General features: G+C 34.7%; 1 protein-coding gene across 1 annotated transcript in view; it reads left to right on the top strand.

Annotated features, from left to right (window-relative positions):
• Positions 1-10,860: 10,860 nt before the first annotated feature.
• LOC129037853 (orofacial cleft 1 candidate gene 1 protein) overlaps positions 10,861-21,642 on the top strand; it is a 164,804-nt gene continuing 154,022 nt past the window's right edge. Inside the window, exon 1 of the mRNA XM_054490057.1 lies at positions 10,861-10,971. The gene's annotated coding sequence lies outside the window, so the exon portion shown is untranslated. The remainder of the gene's footprint in view (positions 10,972-21,642) is intronic.

Below are 21,642 nucleotides of genomic sequence, written 5' to 3'. Positions count from 1 at the left end.
TTCACAACCAAGTTCTCAGTTTATTTTTGGAGAAAGGACAGAGGGTGGTTATGTTAACAGCATAGATATTTACGTGTTTACATTTTATTCAGTGACCTGTTTGATTTGAAGAGTTTCAAATGAAAAAATAGGTTGGGAATAGGCTTCCAATTTGAACAAAGCTCACCTTCATGTGAAAACAGACTGAGAATTGTGTGCTGGAACATTGCTATTGTCACATTGTCACCTATGGAATGGAGCTCAAAACCAAGGAGTGACTAAAGATTCAAAAGAATATCATTGTAAGGAAGGTGCCTGTAGGGCACTGCCCAGGGAGGCAGCATGGTTCACTGGATGGTGAGTTTTCCAGGCGTTTAGAAGTCGTGAAATCCTGGAAAAATCAGTTCTGTTGGTCAGCAGAAAATGTTTGGCTGCCAATTCTATGTAACCATAATAAATTAATCTAGTATGCCTTACAAAGTCTTCACATAAGATCTGCAAACTTTAAAGCTCTCCAAGACAATTATCTTTTGATTGAAAAACGATTAATAGGATTACTCGATTAGGCTTAAAGAAACAATGAATGATTGGAAGTGGTGGGTTCTCTCTTCTTTCTCTTTTTGTAATCTGAAAGCACAGTTTACCATCAGACAGAACTGGAGGCTCATCCTACTCCTCCATTTACGAGCTCTATGAAAGCAAAACCTTATTTATCCAATCTGAGCCTCAACTTTCTTATTGGTAAATGGGGGATAATAGTGGAGTTTTGTTACAAGAACTAAGTAATAGACACAAAGCATCTGGCATATAAGCACAAAAAATGCTGGTTCCTTCCTCATTCTTGGGGATTTTAAAGATGACACTCAAGTAAAACTCCACCATAGTTTAATCTGGATCACTCTGTGGTGGTGTCTACAAATGAAATATTCAGGTACTTCAATTCAAATATTGTTTCTAATTTTGGAAAATCATCTACCTGTCAGTATATATGAATGTATTATATAAAGATAGTCTCATTATAAAGGAGTTTTAAAAAAATTATTCTCTCTACAAACACTGAAAATGTAATACATTTAAAAAAACAAACAGGAAATGAGTGTCATTGCCTAGTGTTTTGCAGGCTGAGACCTTATTCCTAATTTGAAATTATTGGAGTGGATGTTATTCTCTAGATTGGAGAGTGGCCTCCAGGGGATGTTTGTACACTCTGATGTTTGGGGGAATATGTTGTTTACCACCTGTAAGTTGGCTATCTTGTTATTTTTGTTGGGAGTAAAGCTGTGGCCTTTACCTCCATTAGGTAGTGTAGTTTGGTTAATGGATGGCTAACAGGAAAGAGTGTAAGGGAAGCCAATGTTAATGTGAACTCCTGCCGTTTTTATTATAGTGGCACCCGCAATAGTTAAGGTTGAGCAGCCGTTTCCATTATGAACTCCTATTTCAGGGGTTTATAACTGAGCTGTAAAGATTTGCTCCAGGCTAAAACTCTCCTGATCGGGTCTTAGCCTGGGAGAATTTTTCCCTCTATAATTTTTTTTTGAAAAGTAGAAATCAATTTAGCCATTTAAAATAATTTCAAAACATGGAAATTTAAAAAAAATCTTTAATTTTTATCACCTTGATTTCAGAGGTTGGAACTGATGATGATTACATTTCCACATCTCTAACAAGAAAAGTGTCAAAATCATACCTTTCAAATGTCTAAAGCAGACTGATGTAGCAATGTATCAAAAGCAGTGATTTCTTAGGCCATAAAATGAATCATTAAGTGTTAAAAATATACCAATATTCTTCTTATTTTAACAATATTAATTTATTTCTTAATTAGATCTGGCCATAGAAATTGGGTAACTCTTCCTCCTAGAACTTTTTTAACCACTTTGCATGTTAGCAAAACAATACGTTGACATGTTAAATTGATCGAAGTCTATTGAATACATTAATACCATTTTTATACACATGTTTAGAAGTATTTGAGAGATATAAGAGGGCTTACCTACCTGGCCATAGAAAGCTTAATATATACCTGATAACAATAAGAGTCCATCTGGTGTGACAGGAAAAGCATAGGTACTGACATCGCAGTATGTGATGTTTTATTATTACTTAGGTATAGTGAGGCCAACAGATTAGGGGATAACTTCCATTGATAAAAATGATTTACAGACCCCAAAAGCAAAGGGGGGTCATGCCATGCCATGGGGTAGGGGGCACAGGGACAGCAACAGGGTCAGTCAGGAGGCAGAGGGGGAGGGTGGGACTGTGAACAGAAGCCTTATGGTTTCCATGGGGAAGAATAGACAAAGAAGAGTGAACATGCTTTGGATTGGCTAGTTTGAATAATTCTGGGGGGCTCTGGGGTATAGGGGCTGTCCCTCCATATTCAGCAAGGCTCAGATGTCAAAAGCTTCAGCATATAGAAAATCGAAAGACATGATTAGCATATAGCATCAAGGCTGAACTCCTGGACCTGACACTTCCTGATGTGCTAAATGAAGACTGGGCAAGAATTAACGAGTCTCCATTTCTGCCTCATTGAAAAGGGGATAATAACTATGCCTCTATCTTCCTCTCAGCTGGATTCCAGACTACTCCTCCTGCTAGCTGTGTGCCCTTGAGTAAGTTACTAAACTTCTCTGTGCTTTAGTTTTCTCATTGTTTTTGATGGTGAGAATAAAATGGTCTATGTCACAGGGTTGCTGTGAGGATTAAATAAAATATCCCAAGTGAAGCAATCTACCTGGGCTGGCACATAGCAAACACTAAATGAATGGTATTTACTTCAAAAACGTAATTTTCTCATAAGCCCAACTCTCTATTCCAAAAGTCCATGGACTTGGAGGATGCTGATTTTGAAAAATGGCTCTAAATATAGTAGAGTAGGGAGAAAAAGCATTCTTGTTTCTCTCGGAGTCATCTTTTGGTTATTCATTTAACTTGGTTGTTACCTTTCGGTACAAATGCATTCCAGGAAGGGAGCTCCAGTGAGTTTCAAGGATGCTCAATGTGGTGGCAGGATACCATGAGGGGGTTGCTAAGTAAGTCATCTTGCTTGTTCTTCCAAGGCCTCTACTCCCTCCTCTATCCATTTCTGTCATTGACTTCAGGAGTCATTGACGGGGATCCAAATTTCTCCTAAACATGGCTAACATGATCACTTCGAACCAACACAATAAACTATTTACCTGTGCTGGCTGGACAAAAGAAGCGTTTTTTTAAAAACATTCAATTTTAATTTTATTTTAAAAAATGTTTATTAAACTTTGTTTTAGGAGAAAACACTTGCGTCAATAAATGGTATCAATAGGCAGTGGACGAAGTTCACTTGCTACTCTGCTTTCTCCTCAAAACAAACAAACAAACCATTGAACAACCTCTAAAACTTCCAGGAGAAATAAGCATAACCTAGCCAAGAACAGAGTTTTGTACAATTCTATACACATTCTCTTAAGTCAGTCATTTTGAAACCTGTTACATGCATTTTCCTAATAGGGAATAACAGTTATTGCAAAATATGTTTTTCATACAACACAATGTACATGATAGTAGCTCTGTTCAGTATTTCTCATATTTAGCTGGAGGTATGTGGTCCAATTGCTTAAAAAATTGTATATATTGGCTTTTACAGACGTGTGGCTATATGAAGTTAATGGAATAAATGGGTACCTTTTTCATCTCAGTAAAGGAAACAGAATTCTTCTAATAGCTGTGGCAAAAGCAAAGGCTCCTTTAGTCAAACATGAATTAGTAAATCATATTAAAGTAACTCCTTCCAAATTGTGAAATTATTGTGTCAAAGTGTAGGAATATTTTTATGGTTCAATGTTGCAGTCCAAAATTGTACCAGGTTGCACTGTCATAAACAGTGCATAAATACACACTTTTTGTTTTAGTCTCAACCGGCAATGCATTCTAGAAGTAAATAAAATTTTGCTAATTTAATTGGTATGATAGTTTGGTGTTGAGTTAATTTGTATTTCTTAAACTCTTAGTGAGATTAGGTATTCTTTGTGTTTCCTTATTGATTAATTATTATTTCAGGTATTTAACCTTTGGCTATTAGCTGTTGCAATCTTAATATTTCTCTTACAAATTTGTATGTGCTCCTTAGGTGTTAACTAATTATATACAACAACATTTTATTTCCCATCTAGTTTTTATTTCAGTTATTCATAACATTTTGTTGTGTAAAAGTTTGTTTGCTTCCAGGAGTATAGGTGGTGAGATATTTAATTTTTTTGTTGTCAATTTATAACTCCATAGCATTGTGATTAGAGATTGTGATCTGTATGCTTCCAATTTTTTGAAGTTTGTTGAAGTTATTTTGTGGCCTTTTACATGGTCAAGTTTTAAAGTGTTCCATGTATACTTGAAAAGAACATGTATTTTTCAATTGTTAGTGCATTGTTTTCTATATGCCAGTTGGATCAAACTGATTTTTGTATTGTTCAATCTATATCCTTAAAAATTTTTGTCTGTTTGATATGCTACTAGGAGATGCATGTTAAAACCCCCTACTCTAATGGTATATTTGTAAGTTTCTTTTTATGATTCCATCAGTTTTTGTTTTGTACATATTGAAGCTATCTTATTTGATGCATATATATTTGGAATTATTTTGCTTTTGGATGAAATGCTTTTTTAAAGAATTATATAGAAATCCTTTTTATAATCAGTAGATTTTAATGAAATCTACTTTATCTGTTATTTGTATAAGAATACCAGATGTCTCTTGGTTAGTGTTTTTTTTTTAAATATATTTACCTCCATCATTTTGCTTTTAAACTTTCTATATCTTTACAATTTACAATGTCTCTCAGAAACTGCCTAAATTGTAAAAATCCAGGATTTTAATTATCTCTCTTTAAATCATTATGTTTAGGCTTTTATGTTTATTATAATTATTGATTTATATGAATTTTTCACATGAATGTACTCTAATTTATGTATCTGTTCTCCAGTAGCTTCACATTTAGATTATCTAAAATTTCTGATATATTGCTGTAAAGAAGTCATCTATAATATTTTAAGATAATAAACTATGGGGTCAGAAGCCCATTGCACACCATTTGCTATGTGATTTTGGATAAGTTATTTAAATTGCCCCACCCTCAGAATCCTTACCTGACAAATGGGCATAATTTTCTTATTTACTTCTCTTGAGTCTCCTATGAGTATCAATGGAAATATTTAATGTAAAACAATGATCTTAACAATTTAACATGAATTTGAGAATCATTTTGTCATATTCTCTTCACCTAAACAAAAACAATGGCAACTTTATTGGCATTTGAATTCAATTTCATTAAAACCTTAAGATGATTAGGAAGAATTGACATTTTAGTTAATTCAGTATTTCTTTAAAAATGTGGTATCACTTTCCATTTTTTCGATAGACTTCATCCTCCCCATGTCCATTGAGATCATCTTTTTAAAACTCAAAATCCTGTTGCTTCTTTGTTCAAACTCTTTTTTTTTTTTTTTTTTTTTTTTTGGCAGAGTCTTGCTCTGTCATGCAGGCTGGAATCCAGTGGTGTAATCACAGCTCACTGCAGCCTCAACCTCCCCAGCTCAAGCAGTCCTCCCATCTCAGCCTCCCCATAGCTGGGACCACAGGTACAGCACTACACTTGACTAATTTTTTTTATTATTTGTAGATATGAGGTCTCACTTTGTCACCCAGGCTGGTCTTGAACTCCTGGAGTCAAGCCATCCTCCTGCCTCGGCCTTCCAAAATGCTGGGATTACAGGGTGTGATCTACCGCACCTGGCCTTCTTTGTTCAAACTCTTTAATGGCCTTCTGTGGTCTACTAAGTGGCGTATGTCCTTGTATTTGACTTGCAAGTTTACTTTTCTGACATAATGCTATTCAGATTCATCCTGAATTCCAGTCATCCCTAATTACCTACAGCTCCATGAACACATGGAGGTCTTGCAGGCTTCATTGTCTTTGTATTTACTTCTACCTTCTCTCTAGAGTGCCTACCCTCAAATTATATATCTGTCAAATTCATGTTCAATTTTCAAATTTATTCTCAGAATTTACATCACAACAAAACCACTCTATTTGTTTCTCACTCCAATTACTCTGCTTCTGTAGTGTAACTACTACTTTTGTTTCCATGTCTTTTTCTCTCCCAATAGATTTTGGCCCTTGATAGCATAAATTGTTTATTTTTAAATCTCTGGATCCCCTGAATATAGAGTAGAATCTAAAGGTGGAGGGTGCTCAAAAATTGATTAAATTGGTAATTGTATGGCAACTATTCTGAAGGAATGGGAAACTTTTGTGTTTCTAAACAGAAGAAAATTTCTCAAATAGTAATTTTATAACCTATTCACTGTAGAAGAATATACATATTGAAATAAAGAAATACCATTCCAGGCATTGTTTAAGACAACGTTAGAATCTACTGTCTTTGCATCCAAATATATGCCATCTTGGCTGGGCACAGTGGCTCACACCTGTAATCCCAGCACTTTGGGTGGCTGAGGTGGGCAGATCATTTGAGCTCAGGAGTTTGAGACCAGCCTGGGCAACGTGGTGAAACCCCATCTCTACAAAAAAATACAAAAATTAGCCAGGCATGGTAAGATGCGTCTGTAATCCCAGCAACTCTGGAGGCTGAAGTGGGAGGATTGCTTGAGCCCGGGAGGCAGAGGTTGCAGTGAGCTGAGATTGCACCACTGCATTCCGGCCTGGGGGACAGAGTGAGACCCTGCTTCAAAAACAAAAACAAAAACAAAACAAAACCCATCCCCCAAAACAAACAAAACAAATATATGTTATCCTTTCGAGAGTTTATACTTCCAATATAAACTTTATGTCAAAAAGGAAATCCTGTGAAAGTCCTATGGGAAACTTTTTAAGTTGAATAAGAAATATGTCTTATAATTCATTGCAGTACTTATTGTTTTTTATAATCTCATGATAATAAATGTATTAAAGACATAGTCTGTGTTCTAGGTTTTCCCACGTGAAAAACTAAAACCAGTTGCCAGTTTCTTGGGTATAATGTCACTGTGTGCTCAGTTAAATAGATCTGTGTTGATGGCATTCTCTTCCATGTCACAACACATTAAATTAAATGTTTCGATTGTTTTGTTTTGCAAGCATTTACAGAAGGTAATTCTACCTGTACTCGTTAGTTTGTTCTCAGTGAAAAAAAATTATATATATAATAATATATATATAGTAAATGCTGCTTTAAGTTTATTCTTTTGTATCTGAAAAATAATTACTTCACTATTTGGAATAACATAAAATAAAGCATCTGCAATATTTTTCTTCTGACTTGCATAAAAAGAAAAATGAATGTATTATTGTTCATATATTTTATTTGGGGTTTCAAAATTTTGATGTTTAGAGCAGTAGTTCTCCATTTCTTTGAATGCAGCACACGTGAAAGATGACATTAACGTATCTGACACCCTGTGGTTGGTGATGCAGATAAGCTTTGTTATTTCCCCCTGCAAGTCCCTGCACATTTACTGCAATTCCACAGATTTCTCTTCCTCTCCAGAAAGTGTATTTGAATGCAATCAATGAGACTGACCTTAATTAAAAGAATAATTTGCATATAAGCTAATTTCATAAAGAATTAACTCACTTGCACATTTTGTTTTTTGTTATTAATAGTGAATTATGGATGCCCAAACTCGTGTTTGGTGACAATGGGTTTGAGGAAAAAAAATCAAAGGCAAAAATCTACCAGATATTTTAACAAATTATAGAAATAGTTGAGAAGCTTGGAAGGGATTTTAAATTCTACAAATTTTTGGATAAATTGTGATGATAAGAAAAGAGAAGTTGTAAATTTCATGGGATGTAGGAATTCACCCTTTATTATGAGGTTACTTCATGTATTATGTGAGTCTACTCTAAAATTACCATTCCATTAGATGAAGGAAAGAGAAATAATCCAGAAATAATGGATTAATGCCTTTTAGGGCTTAATTTTTTTAAAGTCTTGATTAAATTGTGTTATAAAAGAAATTACTTTGCATTCGTGGTTAATGAAAGAACAGACTCTACGTGTTCTTGCTTTAGTGTGGTTACAAGTGTTCTTTCTGGAATGTCCCTTAGTCTCCATATAGGAAAATCCTATATTTCCTTTAGAACATCCTCACAACTCAAATAATTTTAGCCTTGGTGTACCCTGGGGGCTCTCGACTATATTAGCCAGTTGTCTACTCTTATCTCTGCTTGGTTATCTCAAAGGCAGCTCAAAATCAACAGGACCTATCTTCTCCCCCTCAAACTGGATCTTTGGCTCAGAACTGAATGGATGGCCCATAGGGACAGTGGACAGAGTTTCATTCCTGACTTGCTTCCTGGTAATTATCTTGGGCCATTTTTTCATCACCTCTTCCCTAGATCAAGGCATTAGCTTTCTATCCAGTCACCATAGGTAGCTTGGTTTCCATTTCAATTTTTAATGTCTTCTCTGTATCCCAGCTAGAGTGACTGAGTTGAAGTATAAATACGATCATGCGTGATCCTTCCTCCAGAGCCTGTGTTGTCAGAGTGTACACACAAGCACACACACACACACACACACACACACACATTCACTCACACAAAACCTTTCAATGACTCCCCAATTCTAAGATAATGACCAGAATCCTGAATACAAAATGCAAGGTCCTGTGTGCCCTGCCTACTGGCCCCAAATTCATTTTGTGTCAGCTGTATGTACTCCAGCCACACGAACATTCTCTTGGATGCTCTATGCTCCTGTTGGACTTGGTTTCCACAGATACTTTGTCCCCACCTTTGGGATTCCCCCTGCTTCTCCTCCCAGACTCTCCCTTGGTTAACTATTTATAGTTAACTCCTACTCACTCTTTAAAGCTCAACTTCCAGATCACTTTTTTAGTTGTCTTCTCTGACCCTCTAAATTAGTTTATCCTATACCAAATTCTCATACACAAATCTTAGTTTACTGTGTACAGTTAACATTTACACTATTTTTTTTGGTGAAAATTTGATTGAGATCTGCTTTCTACAGTAGATCAGCTTTGTGATGGTGAGGACCTTGCATTTGCACTCACCATTTTATCCTTTCCAGATTACATGGCTTAATATCATTCAACCATACTCAAATGTGGGTCTTCTGATTCCAAGAACTACTTTTTAAAATTCCATTTTTTAACTGAGATATATTTACTTTTAGAATGCTATAGGCAATGAACAACCCCAAAGGATTTTTAATTTGGTATCCATGGTGCTCACTTTTATTGGAGATAAACACATTAAAACTATCCTGGATGTTAACTGAATTACAACCCAGTATGGGGTTATAAATGCAATATGTAGTGATGACATATTTCCTCCACTTTTCAGGTAGGAAAAAGTAAAACTCAGCTCACCCCAGTGAACAACTATAAATAATAATGGTGGCATTCTTCTTTTGTCTCTTTCTTTGCAACTGCTAATGTGCTTTGACAGTTCTCTGTTCTTTTATGAACTCTCTGCCAGCTGTAATAAGTGATGGGGAAATCAGGCAGCAAAATTTTTACGTGCCAATTCTCACCCAGCCTTTCCAAAGAAAACAAAAAACAAGAGCGTTTGAGTGTAGAAAACATTTTTGAATGGATTTTTTTTAACTTACAATATATAATTTCAGCTTTAAATATACTATCATAGGCTTTGAACGTAAGGTTAGTTTTTACATCAGAATAAGTTGATGATAGACTATTTTACAAAAGGAATAGTGCAACTTTTTGAGAAATAAAGATACTAGGATACAATGTTAAATGACTATTTTGTACACATATAAAACATAAATAGAAAATCTTATGTTGTGGAAATATATGTGGTTGCCTTTGCTGCTCAAGAATTTAACTACTTTTACAGAAGTTGTTAAAAAAAAATGGGTGATTTTTCCAGTCCAGACTCTAATAGGAAACTGAGTGGTAAAGTAATACTTTAGTGAATGTTGCTAGCATTCACTCAAGCTCAGATTTATTTGCTCCAATGTAAGGTATTAAAACTTGGGCAACTAGTGAGTTATTTCAAAGTTGATGATGAGAGTGGAAGTTTCCTTGAAGAAAAAAGCCTTAAGAGAGGTCAAGACCTCACTGTGACCTCAAATGTAACTATTACCCTACTGGTTAGTTGAAATTGGAGATCAAAGTTCTAATGTGCTAAATGTATTTGGCTGTGAATTGTTTCATGGAAAGGGTAAAAAGAAGTATTTGACAGTATGACTTTTTTTTGAGGAAAATATGTATACTCTTTAAAAAATAAAATTGTAAACAGCATAATAAAGTAATATTTTATAAAAATGGACTTTCTGATCTCTTACATTCTTTTTATAAGTTAAATGATCTGCACAGATTCTATTAAAATAGATTTTTAAGGTGTACAGTGCTTAGTTCATGTTTATCTGAATTTTAACACATTTTGGGTTTTTACATATATTTTTAAGAACTTCAGGTTTGGGGGAAAAAAGAAAAGTCCTTTTAACAAGTAACTTTTTCCTTTTATCTTTCATGCTTTTTTTTTCCCTTTCTTTCCAAAAATGGGCAGTTTTATTGCAAAACATACTTTTTAAACTGTAATCCTGGGATTACCTAAATGAGAATCATCACATAGGCGCTTGTTAGAAATCCAGGCTCCTGAACCTCACCAGAGACTTGTTGGATCAGTATCTCTGGGGAAGAGCTTGGAATCTGAATATTTAACCAGCTCCCCAGGTGATTCTTACAATATCCTTAAATTTAGGAATTACTCTTTTAGAAGATATTACAAGTATAGGATGAAAGTTACCAGAATTTGGGTGGCAAGCCCTATTCCTACGAAATCCCTCATCTCTTAAGATGAGTGCTAACATCTTTGCAATGAAAGATTTGTCATTCTTTTTTCTCAGATTATCTTCGTCTCACCTAGAATCCCATTTGGTCTGTGTCCTCTTCCCTACTCGGTTTATCGTGGCCTTGGCTGTAGCAGGAGGAAGAGACAAGTCTGGAAAGAACCCTGCCCTTGGGTACGTTCTCATTCTTATCTTTCTCTTGTCATTTATTTCTCCTTGTTTTGCTTCATCTTCTTCGATTCTATTTTTGCTCTTGGGTGTCTGGAATTTAGGAGCATGGAGTTTGGAGCAAGTAACAGACATTCCTTCATGAGTAACTACAAAGAATATAGCAAGGACTGAATAGTCAGGCAAGGATACCAACAGGAAAACACATTTTTAAAAGCCCATACTGCCTAGTTGCAGGGTGCAGGTAGAGTTTTAATAATAAACCAAAAGGCAGAAACTAACAAAAAAGGTTTCTGAAGGAGAAAGAGTGATTTTTTTTTTTTTTTCCTGGGCACCACTCAACTCAGGCAATTTTTTTTTCTGTTGAAAGCAAGGAAGGTTTATAAAATCTTTCTTAGTGCAAGCAACGCAGAAGACATTATATCGCAGGGCACTTGCAGAGCACATTTGCAAGCAATTGCATTAATTATGCAGCTAGGAATTAAGATTAGAGCTAGCAGAATTTCAATTAGATACCTAAGTCTGTGTAGTTTAAAGATGAAATTTCCAACAATTGCAACCTATGAGAATTATCTGACGATAGTACATTCGTTCTTATACAAGGAAGATTTCAGATATGCATAAGGATATTTTGGGAAACAGAAGTCAGTCAGAGGACAAATAGGAAATTGATGAGGGGGGAGGAGGAATCAGAACAAATTAGAGAGATTTTCCTCCTGACATTCTTTTCTCAGGGCTTAATCTACACCTTTCGCAGGATGGAAGAATCTCAAACACACTGCCTGTCCGTGAAGAGTCTTTGTAATTGTGGATTAACTTTCTAGTAACCGGCATATATTCCAGATGTAGATTTAGTTTTTCTCAATGCATTTTTTTTTATTTGTAAATTTGCACATTCAAAGAACCCTTTAGGCATGGTGATGGCCTGAATGGCATTGACAGTCCTTATCTTCATGCTCAGAGGTGAAAAGCCAGGTGAAGAGCAGTACCTGCAGAACCATGTCTAAGAAAGAACTATTCTAATTTTGGACACTGCCCATCCAAAGGGCACAAACAAACACAATTTAAAAAAATTAATGGAGTAGGAAAATAATAAGATTAGCCATCAAAGGAACTGGCCTCTGGTCTGCCTGGCATAGAGACAACCACTTAAAGTCTTGGAGCCTCAGTTTTTACTGCTTTGACTTGAGGTTGGCAGATGGCACGTGGCATGGGAGAAACATTGAACAATGATGTTGAACTAAGACAGTCTCAAAGATCCATTCCAGTCCTAAAATTATTTTGAATCCTTTTATTTCCTTAGATGCTCTATAAATACGTTTTTAAAAGGTTAGCTCTGTTCTTTCTTTTTCTAGATCTTTGCCTTAAAGTTTTGATGAAGCACCGGGGTTTGTACCTGGTTCTTTTAACACTGTTTGTTTACACCTGGGCACAGACAAGGAGGGGCTGGAATTCATTGCCTCAATCCCGGCATGTTCCCCACCAGACTGTAGGCTGCTATAAATCATTTTACTAGGTTCTATTTCCTGAATATTTCTTTTAGGTAGTGGGGGAGGGTGGGCAACAGAATTCAAAACAGATTTATTGAAAGGCCTTTGAGAATAAACTGCAAGGGATGACCCAGCTGTTGCTGCTCCTGCATCACACAGTGAAGGACTCCCAGAGAAAAAGACTAATAATTAGTTTCATTTGTAGGTGAAAGAAGGTCTTTGAAGACGTCTGGCATTAATTATAATGGTGGGCACTGTTGCCATTTCCAAATCCTGCTTTGTAGATCACGCACTGTCATTTTAGAGAGGGCTTTGCATCTCCTCTTTAAGAGGAAGAGAGTTCTTAATAGGGCATAAGTGGTAAAAGTCTGGACAGATACTGTGGGCAAGGTTAAATAACACATTACGTCCCTTTCTTGGAACACTCATTCTTGAAAGTTGAATTACAGGCTCCTCTGTGTAATAGGGGCTTCTCTCTTTGTCCTAAGAAACGATCTAACGTTCTGAATGGCAGCAGCAGTGCAATTGTGCTTCAACTACATCTTGCACTTGGTCATTGGCCTGAGTTTTTCTTTTCACCCTATTTTCTTATCACCTTGTGAATCCCTTGTATCCCTGCTCCAACCCCACATAATCCTAGTTTCCATACCATTTGAACAACTACTGAACTCTAAACACATGCTTTGTGAGACAAGCAACTTCAGATGCCCTGCTGGGTGACTTCACTGGCTACCAGATTATCAGCATCTGGAAATCTCTAGGTGCCACATGGCCCAGGGCCATAGAGTCTTTGGGTCCCATATGACCCAGTGGACTCCTGGGTCTGGTGAGTTCAATATATGCTGGGACCCAGGGCCTGAGAGGGCTCAAAGCATTGCTCTCACAAAGCCAGTTCTACTCCTTCTCTGCTTTCCTACAACTCTACTGCTACTAGTACTAATTGAAATAACTCTTATTTATTGAGGCTTTACTGTGTATTAAGAACTAATTTCATGCAGTCTCACGTTTAATCTTTACAAGAACTTTGTGAAGTTCTAAAATATTTCCATTTTATGCACAAGGAAACAGACACAGGGAGGCAAAATAATCTGTACTTGTTACACAGTCAACATTAGAGTTGAATTTTTAATGCAGGAGGTTCTGATCCCAAGGCCCAGCTGTTAACCATGAGTATTGCTAGCTATGTGGAGCCCCAAGAAGTCATATGATCCAGTGCTCCATTTGCTTTCTGAATATTAAAACTTTTTGCCTCTTTTTGTATATCTGAGGCCAGAATATCTAATGGACCCCTGGGCCCCAGCCTCTTCTCCTCCCCGATTTATTGACCTGTCTCTAAGAATGACAGGTTTGGACAAGCACATTGTGTTAGTTATCAATGACTGCATGACAGATTACCCCTAAACATAGTGGCCTGAAACAACAAGCCTCTATTATCTTACAGTTTTAGAGGATCGGGAGTTTGGGAGTGGCTTAGTTGAGTGCTTCTGGCTTCTGGCCTCTCTTGAGGTTGTAGTCAGTTGTAGTCAGTTCATTGTCTGAGGCTGCACCGTTTGAAGGTTTGACTGGACCTGGAGAGAAGGCTTGTGCCCTTGGCTCTTGGCTGGAGGCTTCAGTTCCATGCCAAAACTACCTCTCCACAAGGCTGCCTGAGTGTCCTCAAAACAAAGCAGTTGGTTTCCCCTGAGTGTCCAAAAGAGTCCCCACGACAGAAGCCACAGTCTTTTCAAAACCTAATCTTGGAAATGACATACCTTCATTTCAGTGGTGTTATGTTTACTAGAAGCCAGTCACTAAATCCAGCCTGCTTGCTCTCGAGGACAGGGGAATGACACTAGACTTCCTGAAGAGTGATGTATCAGATAATTGATGGACATATTTTTAAAATCACCAAATGGAGATACTTGAGAAGTTACTTCAGGCAAGCAGGTCTTGCTAACCTCAGGACTGAACTCCATTTATTGAGATATCTAGGGTAGAAAAGAGAACATTCTGCTTAGAGTCAGGTAAAACTGTTCCAATACAGCCTTTGCCGGTTATAAGTTGTACTAGCTTGGATGACACTCACTGGTGCTTCAGTTTCCTAATGTGGAAAATTGAGATGATAGTGCTTCATTTTCATGTTATGAGAATTTATAAATTAGAATTTCTGTGAAAGTGCTCTGGAAAAAGCTCCCAACCCAAAGAAATGATAAATGCTTGAGCTGATGAATATGCTAATTACCCTGATATGATCACTATATGTTATATGTATTGAAACATCATTCCCATGAATATGTACTATTGTTATTCATCAATTTAAAAAATAAGATTACAAAAGATATAGAATCAGGTATACAAACCTGAAATGGATATTCCCAGCAAATAATAATCTATTTTCATATAATTTTATTATTTTCCAACTGTGAAAATAACAGGTTCAGCATGTTAAAATACTGAAAATATAGAACTACAGAAAAGGATATAGAACTAAAAAAAGTATATAGAACAGAAAAATACAGAACTACAGAAAAGTATAAAACTTTATCTTAATTTTAGAATAGAATAAAGCCACACTTAATACCTCAAGAAAAGCTATGAAAATAGAAAGCATGTTTGAATAAGTTTGAATATTAGAAAGCTCAACGTTGTGTTTATGTCTCCTGGATAATACAGAAATAATAATTTAGAGCTAAAAATACGTCTAAAATTCTCATATTCTTTTCCATTTAGTAGAGTATTTATTGAGTTACCAGAACAACTTTCCAATAAACTTATATCATGGGCTGTACTAGGCATAAGGAAAAGAATGTTACTAAGTGTATAACAATGCACGTATTTTGGTCAAGACAAAAACAGCCATTAAGACAGTTAAAATAAGCAGCCGGATCAGAAAGTGTAATTGAATATTTGAACCTATAGAGAAAAGACATCAATGCTAATTAACAAATTATCAAACAGTTTTAAAGATAATTTTATAAAACCTATTTCTCCTTAAAGAATATTGCTGTCAACAGTTCCTGTCACTGAATACTAATGCAAACTTTTCCCATTCCCTTCTACAAAGTAAAGTCAACAGAAAAGAGAGAGAGAGACAGAGAGAGAGAAGTTGTGATTGTAAGGATTTTATTTGGAATCTCAACACAGTGAAATTTGCATAAATTCTAATAAAGCAAAATTAAAATCCATTAACACTTGTCTCTGGTAATTAACGTAAGCTTGCTGTTTTAAATGACTGTGTTTCAGACATATGGAGCAAAGTAAGGATGGGAAAATGCAGAGCCATGGAAAAATATAAAGATTATAAACTAAGAATGATGTTACTCAGAAAGCCCCCAATTTTAGGAAGGAAATAAAAGTTATTTAGGCTTTTAAGAAACACTGAAAAATGCTTTCCATTTTATAATGTATAGATTCACTCGATTTTCACCAGATGTTTATTTTACAAGATACATATGACATTTACATTTATGTACATTAATGGTAATTTATTACTCAATTTTAATTACTACCCTCTGGAGGGAACAGAAGTGTTGACAAATATTGATTACTTAAGATGAACTACAGAAAACCCATATTTTCTGGTTGAAGAAAAAAGAATTTAAATTTTCTTTTTTGTGAATTCTTAAATATTTGAAGAGAGTTAAGCCATAATGCATTGAGAATTAATATTTTGAACTTATTGATGTATTACCCCATGTTTAGGTCAAATTAGTTATTCTAGATCAAGTACATTTTGCTAAAATGGAAAATAAGTTTATCTGGAAAAAAGATAACAGATAAACTTGTCTTTAAAAGATCTTGTCTAGGATCACTGATTGCAGTTGCACCTAAATTGGAAGTGAAAACAGTGAAAAAACAAATGGAAGGAAACAAGAAGGTATCTTGGTGTTATGATGACGGTGGTGGTGATGGTGATGATAATGAATTGATATTTCTAGGGTACTTACTAGGTACCAAATACCATGTTACTGTTGATTATCTTTATTCCTTATTTGCAACAATATAATTATACTATTACTACTAAAATGATAATAGTGATTTTTTTGAGCATCTACTGTGTGCCAATTTTGGGCACTTTGCTAGGCACTTCACCCAAATTATTTCTAATCTTTTTTATGATTCTGTAAGGAATGTATTATATTTCCTGTTTCATATGTGAGGACATTGAAGCTCAAATAATAAAAGTAGAATTTTCTAGCCACATAGTTTATAAGTGCAGAAGCCAGGGTTCACATATATATCTGTCTTGCTCCTTGTCCTTTTCCATTTCACCACTCTTCAGTCTCATGCCAACTTAGATTAATGATAGTATTCATAACAATAATGAGAGTAATGACATCATCACCACTATCATCACAGCCTACAATAGAAATTTATATCTGTAGAACATAATGTCTCAAAGTTCATTTGTGTTATAGCATATGTCAGAATTTCCTTCCTTTTTAAGGTTGAATAATGTTTCATTGCATGTTTATACAATATTTTGTTTATTTGTGCATCTTTCAGTGGACATTTGGGTTGCTTCTACCTTTTCACTGTTGTGTAATGCTACTATGAACATGGGTGTGCAAATATCTTTTCAAGACCCTGTTTTCAGTTCTTTTGGGTGTTTACCTAGAAGTGGAATTGCTGGATAACATGCTAATTCTGTTTGTAATTTTTTGAAGAACTACCATACTGTTTTTCATAGTGGATGCACCAGTTTATATTCTTATCAGTAGTACACAAAGTTTCCATTTTCTTCAGATCCTTGTCAACTCTTGCTATTTTCTGTTTTTCTTATAGTAACTATCTTTATGGGTGTAAAGTGGTATTCCATTGTGATTTTGATTTGTATTTCCATAATGATTAGTGATGTTGAACATATTTTCATGTGCTTGCTGGCCATTTGTACATCTTTTTTGTAGAAATGTCTATCAAGTTCTTTGCCCATTTTTGAATCAAGTTGTTTGTTTTTGTTGTTTTAGGATTTTTGACTTGACTTGTATATTCTGGATATTAACTTCTTATCAGATACGTGATTTGTAAATATTTTCTCCTATTGTGTGGGTTTTCTTCTAAGAGTTTTATAAGTTTAGCTCTTATGTTTGTCTCTTTGGTCCATTTTGAGTTAATTTTTAGATACGTTGTTAGCTAAGGGTCCAACTTTATTGTATGTAGACATGTAGGTTTCCCAGCACCATTTGTTGAAAAGACTGTCTTCTGCATTGAACGGTCTTGTCATTGTTGTCAAAAATCATTTGACTATGTATACAAGGATTAATTTTGAGCTTTCTATTCGATTCCATCGGTCTACATGTCTGTCTTTATGCCAATACCACACTGTTTTGATTACTGTAATTTTGTAGTAAATTTTGAAAACAGGAAGTGTGAATCTTCCAACTATTTTTTAAAGATTGTTTTGCCTATTTGGGGTCCCTTGAGATTTCATATACATTTTAGAATGGAGTTTTCTATTTCTGCAAAAAATGTTCTTAGGAATTTGATATGGATTACATTGAATTTGCAGACTGCTTTGAGTAGTCTTAACATCTTAATAATATTAAATCTTTCAATCCATGAATAGAGAATATCTTTTCATTTACCTAAGTCTTTAATTTCTTTCAGCAATGTTTTGTAGTTTTTATTGTAAAAGTCTTGGTAAAATTAATTCTTAAGTATTATTTTATTATTTGTTGCTATTGAAAATGAATTTTTTTTCTTAATTTTCTTTTTGGGTTGTTTATTGGTAGTTTATAAAAATACCACTGATTTGTGCATGTTGATTTTGTATCCAATACTTCACTGCATTCATATTCTTTAGTTCTAACAGTTTTTTTGTGGGTGTTTGTGTATGTGTGTGTGTGTGTGTGAGATCTTTAGGGTTTTCTAAATATACATATAAGATTATATCATCTGCAACAGAATGATTTTACTTTTTCTTTTCCAATTTGAATGACTTTTATTTCTTCTTCTTACTTTATTGCTCTCGCTAGGACTTTCAGTGCTATGTTAAGCCGAAGTGGCAAAAGCAGGCATCCTTGCCCTGTTCCCTCATCTTAGAGGAAGAGCTTTCAGTCTTTCACCTTTGCATATGATGTTGGATGTGGGTTTTTCATATATGGCTTGTATTATGTTCGGGAAGTTAACTTCTATTCCTAGTTTGATGAGTGTTTTTGTCACAAAAGGGTGTTGAATTTTGCTAAATAGTTTGTCTGTGTCAATTGAGATGATCGTGTATTTTTTTTTCTTTCATGCTGTTACTGTAGTATATTACACTGATTAATTTCCATATGTTGAATCATGCTTGCATTCCAGGAATAAATCCCACTTGGTCATGGTATATAATCCTTTTATTATGGTGCTGAATTTGGTTTGCTAGTATTTTATTGAGGATTTTTGCATCAAAGTTCATTAGATATACTGGTTTGTAGTTTTATTTCCTTGTAGTGTCTTTATTTGACTTTGGTATTAGGGAAATGCTGGTATCATCGAGTGAGTTAGATGGTGTTTTCTCTTCAAATTTTTGTAAAAATTTGAGAAGGCTTGGTGTTAATTTTTCTTTAAATGTTTGGTGGAATTTTGTGTTTTGGTAAGTGTCGTGTTTCTAGAAATTTGTTCATTTCATCTAGATTATACAGTTGGTTGGTGCATAATTGTTCAAAGGAAACTCTTACAATTATTTTTATTTCTGTAGCATTGGTAATATGTTCCCAGTTTCATTTTTGATTTTGGTAGTTTGAGTCTTCTCTTTTCTTCCCCAATCTAGCTAAAGGTTCACCAATTGTGTTAATCTTTCCAAATAACCAACTTTTGGTTTCATTGATATTCTCTGTTGTATTTTTTTATTTCATTATCTCTGCTATAATTTTGATTATTTTTTTCCTTCTCCTATCTTGGGGTTTAGTTTGTTCTTCTTTTTCTAATTTCTTAAGTTGTAAAATTCAGTTGTTGATTTGAGGTCTTTTTTTTTTTTTAGTATAAGCATTTATAGCTACAAATTTCTCTCTTAGCACTGCCTTTACTCTATCTCATAAGTTTTGACATATGATATTTTCATTTATATTTGCCACTTTCAACATATTTATGTCTTTAGATCTAAAGTTTGTCTCTTGTAGACAGTATATGGTTGATCATGTTTTCCTATTCGTTCTTTCAAACTCTGTTTTTTGATTGAAGTGTATAAATTAGATCTAAATTCCATTTATATCTAATGTAATTACTGATAAAGAGAGGCTTACTTCTGTTATTTTGCTATGTTTTCTATGTGCCTTTTAGATTTTTGTCCCTCATTTCGTGTATTATCATCTTCTTTTAAATTTAATTATTGTTTTTATAGTGAAACATTTTAAATCCTTTCTAATTTCCTTTTGTATATAGTCAGTAGCTATTGTGTCACAAAATTGGATTTGTATACATTTTGTGTACCAAAACATAGACTAATGATTTTCCATACATTAATCTCTTAAATCATGTAGAAAACAAAAAGTGGAGTTATAAAGTTACAATAATACTAGCTTTTATAATTACCCATGAACTTACCTTTACTCTGATCTTTACTTCTTCTTATGGTTTTGAGTTACTGTCTAGCATCTTTTCGTGTCAACCTGAAGGAATTCCTCCTACATTTCTTGCAGGGCAGGTCCAATGATAATGAACTCTGCTTTTATTTATCTGGGAAAATTAATTTCTCCCTCATTTTTAAAGAATCATTTGCTAGATATAGGATTCTTTGTTGACAGTTTTTTTTTCTTCTTTCAGCTCACTACATTCTGAATTCCAAGATTTCTGATGAGAAATCTGCTGATAATTTTCTTGAGGATCCCTGGCATGTGATAGGTCACTTCTCCCTGACTGCTGTTTTTCAAGATTTTCTCTTTGTCTGTTGAGAGTTTGATCATAATGTGTCCTGGTGTAGATTTATTTGAATTTATCCTACATAGAGTTCTTTGAGCTTCCTGGATGTTTATATTCATGTCCTTAATCCAGTTTGAAAAGTTATCAGCTGCTATTTCTTCAAATTATCTCTTTGCCCCTTTGTCTTTCTCTTCTTTTTCTATGACTCCCCTAGTGCATAAGTTGGTCTGCTTGATGGTGTCCCACAAGTTCATTGGCTCTGTTTACTTTTCTTTAATCTTTTTTCTTTCTGTTTCTCAGACTTGATCAACTATTTTATCATCAAGTTTACTGATTTTTTTCTTTCATCTCATTAAATCTGCTTTTGAATTCTCTAATAAATTTTTCATTTAATGTAATTGTACTTTTTAGATATAGGTTTTCTTTCTAGCTTCTTTTTATATTTTCTAGCTCCTTATTGATATTTCCATTTTGTTTGTGCATTATTTTCTAGACTTTCTCCATGTTGTTCTTTAGTTCTTTGAACATCTTAAAGGCAGCTGTTCTTTGTCTAGTAAGTGCTATCTAGTTTCTCTCAGGGACAGTTTGTATTTATTTATTTATTTATTTATCTCTGCATGGACTATATTTCCTGTTTCTTTGTATGATTTTGTTTTCTGTTGGAAACTAGATGTTTGAATTTTATAATGTGGTAACTGGAAATCAGACCCCTGTTTTCCCCAGGGTGTTCTGTATTATTTTGCTTTCTTTCTTTGTTTCTTTCTTTGGTTGTTGTTGGCTGTCTCTGTGCCAGGGATGTGTAAACTTAAGTTTTTCTCAGTTATTCTCTTAGCCTGCACCTTTCCCTAGATGTGTATGGTAACTTTCTAAATTCCTTTTTAAATGTGATTGCTTTTGAATATCCTAGTTCTTAAATATCTTTCTTAAATAAGGGAAAAAAGAGGAAAATAAAGGGAGAAAAATGTGCTGGCTCTCTAATATCCTGGAAGTTGCTTCAGCTAGAGGGGGAGGGGCTTGCCAAAGCTGCCCACCTCTGTGTCTGCATTTCCACAATCAGTCATGTTTTTATGGTACTAATTTATTTACCATTATATCAAGAGTGTTTTCCTTCATGGATGCATTTGTTTTTCTTAGAAGTGGTATGGGTCATAGAATTGTATAACTTAAAGGACATTAAATGTCATCTTCAGGGGATGTCTACTTTTTTAAATGCCAGCACCTGAAGGATGTAACATAATTCCATAGATAAAAGGATTGTCAAGTGGGCAAGGGTGGGAAATATCATTTTAGAGACGAGTAATTTTAGAATCTCAAGAGGCTATAGTTTGAAATAATCCTTCCCTCTGAAGATAAACAAATTATCGTCTTCTCT

Source organism: Pongo pygmaeus, chromosome 5 (genome assembly GCF_028885625.2).
Source record: "Pongo pygmaeus isolate AG05252 chromosome 5, NHGRI_mPonPyg2-v2.0_pri, whole genome shotgun sequence".
Lineage (NCBI taxonomy): Eukaryota > Metazoa > Chordata > Mammalia > Primates > Hominidae > Pongo > Pongo pygmaeus.
The sequence above is the reverse complement of the archived record's forward strand: the minus strand, read 5'-3'. Positions and strand labels throughout refer to the sequence as shown.